Consider the following 2,806-nt stretch of genomic DNA (forward strand, 5'->3'; position numbering starts at 1 on the left):
TGACATGTTGAAATAATGTTTTATGGCGTCTTCCTACCTCGATGATGTCTGATTTCTCCAAACCTCTGGAATAATGATGAAGGATTGCACCTCTGCGTTGTTTGGGGTGTTTTCCGGCCAATGTTCTTCCCGTGCTTATTAGATCTTGTTGCTACCAACGAGCAGTTATTACATATTCAAAGTATTGGATGACGTGGGCGTTTGTAGGCCCATTTTCTTTAAAAAAGTGAAATTGATAGATGCAAAACTTTTGCCTCCATTTCAACAATGAAACTGAACTTGGGTCTGTAAGTAGAATTCAGCAAGATACAAATCATTCCACATGGTTTTGGTGGAAGTTGGGTCTATAAGTCAATTTTATCAAGATACAAAACCATTCCACATGATTCTGATGGGTAGTCAGATATACTCGCAGACACCAATAAAGGCGTCGGGAAAATACGACAAGGAAGCGTCAGACAGTATCATTATTGTTCCACACTTTGCCATTCTTCACATGTACCGAGGGCATCTCCAACCGCCCGCCTAACTTGTAACCCCTCGGATGTTCTTCCAAACCTTGACTCCTAAAAAATAAGGAGTTAATAGAGTAGCCAAACCTAATTGAACCCCTATATTATACTCTCTTAAACCTTAACTCTTCAAAAAAATAAAAAAGTTAATAAAGTGGCTAGACCTAATCAAACCCTATATTTAACTCCCTAATTTCTGTGGACTAATTCTTCTATCCTTTGTGACATACATTTCAAACAATTGTAGATATTCCATCAATCATTTAAATGAGTATGCACCATATGCAACAATTCAACTACAAATATACACATAGTTTATCTAGTCAAACAATTCAAATTAAAACATGCTTATACTTCATCCAGAAGTCACCAAATTAATAAAGTTATCCAAAAATACACATAGCATCTCTTATGTCGTGGAACTTTTGCTGCAAAGTTCATACTACACGGACTCAAGCACTCCCATGCTCATATCATCGCCTGTGGAGAAGACGCCAGAGCAGAGGGCTTGTTCCTTTTCTTTGTTGTGACCTCGTCGAGAGCCTTGCCCGCTGTTGTCGTCTCCTTCATCCGCTTCCTTGTGCCCCGAGCAACCAGAGGGTGGGCGATCGTGTTCGCGGACGACACGACCTTGCCGTCAGCTTTCATGCATAGCGGCTCCATTCCCTTCAAAATCATGGCCTCCGGTGGCCGCGACAGTGACACTGTGCGATGAAGGAAGGAAAAGGAAGCACCACGTGTGGGAGTTGAGAGCATGAATTTTTAGCTGAGAAATGTGGTCGACTGCTCAAAAGTGAGAGACCGTGAGAAGTTTCTGGGCTTAAATGATCAAACTTCTGGGAAGTTAACCGTTTGAGAGTTTGGCTAGGTACGGCTTAACTCGTGAAAACGAAATCTTTTGACGAGTTATCCCTTTTTTTAGTGTTCGGTTAGAGATGCCCTGAGAGACTATACAAGGGAGGGAGCAACTGAGCGAAAACCCTATTTGACGCATATTGCGTCAAGTAGTCGGGGCTTCCCACATGGGTGCCCACAACTGGGCTGACCTATTATGTTTTTTCTCTTTCTATTTATTTTTACTTTTATCCTATTTCCTTTCTCAATTTTATTTTTAAAAATATTCATATTTTTTTTAAAAAAATTTGCATTTCTAAGAATTTGTTCAATAATTCAAAAATTGTTGCTGATTTTAAATTTTGTTGAGAAATTCGGGAAAAGTTTAGAATTTTGATATTTTTGTTTTTTAGAAAAGTTAATTCAGATGTTTAGAATTTCAAAATTCTATAAAAGTTTCATATTTTTTGAAATTTCTTGACAAATCCAAATTGTTTGTGAATTTCAACAAATGTTCCTGTTTTAAAATTTTGAAGAATTATTTTCTTTCTCAAAAATTGTTCGCATTTTCAAATTTAGTTCCGTAGTTTAAAAAATGTTTCCATTTTCAAAACAATGTTTACATATTTCAAAAATGTTACTGTCTTAGATGTTGATGTTTTCAAAATTTGTCCAGAATTTCAAAAATGGTGCATAGATTCAAAAAATGTAGTGTTTTCTTTTTTAAAATTGTTCACGGATTTGTAAAGTGTTCGCGTTTCTAAAATATTCACTTCTTAAAAAAAATGTTTGCGTTCAAAATTTTAAAGGATGGTCGGATCTGCCGCTGGCTTTAGTTCTTACATTTTCGCGCTGGTTTAATCTCAGTAATGGTCATTAGCTCCCGTGGCTAGCAACACGAGGTCTTGTGATCGAACACGCAAAATGCGTCAAATAAGAGGTGCCGCGGTAGATAGCGTTGCCCCTGAGTTTCTGACCTTGTTGAATGTATGCGCTGCTGATTGCCTGCCAGAGCGGGAGCACGGCACAAGCTATGCTCATCCGAGCATCTGCACGAGCGTCCAAATTAATCAGACGCCCCATAGCTGACCAACCAGGCAAGGCAACCAACCAAGCAGGTGCCCCGCATGCACGCATAGCTAGTGGTTCATTCACACTAGTGCAGAACCGGGCAATAGCACCGGTTCGTAAGGCCCTTTAGTGCCGATTCCACAACCGGCACTAAAGTGTGGGCACTAAAGCCCCTCCCCCTTTAGTACCGGTTTAGCATGAACCGGTGCTAAAGGGAAACCACGTGGCACGAGCCAGCTCCAGGAGCCTGGAGTCCTTTAGTACCGATTGGTAAGACCAACCGGTACTATAAGGTTTGGGAGGTTTTAGTTTTATGATTTTTTTTTCATTTAATTTTGTGTTTCCATTTTAATTCTTTTTTGTTTGCTGGTATTTTACGATACTACACA

The sequence above is a fragment of the Triticum aestivum genome, chromosome 4B (assembly GCF_018294505.1).
Source record: "Triticum aestivum cultivar Chinese Spring chromosome 4B, IWGSC CS RefSeq v2.1, whole genome shotgun sequence".
NCBI classification, from domain to species: Eukaryota; Viridiplantae; Streptophyta; class Magnoliopsida; order Poales; family Poaceae; genus Triticum; species Triticum aestivum.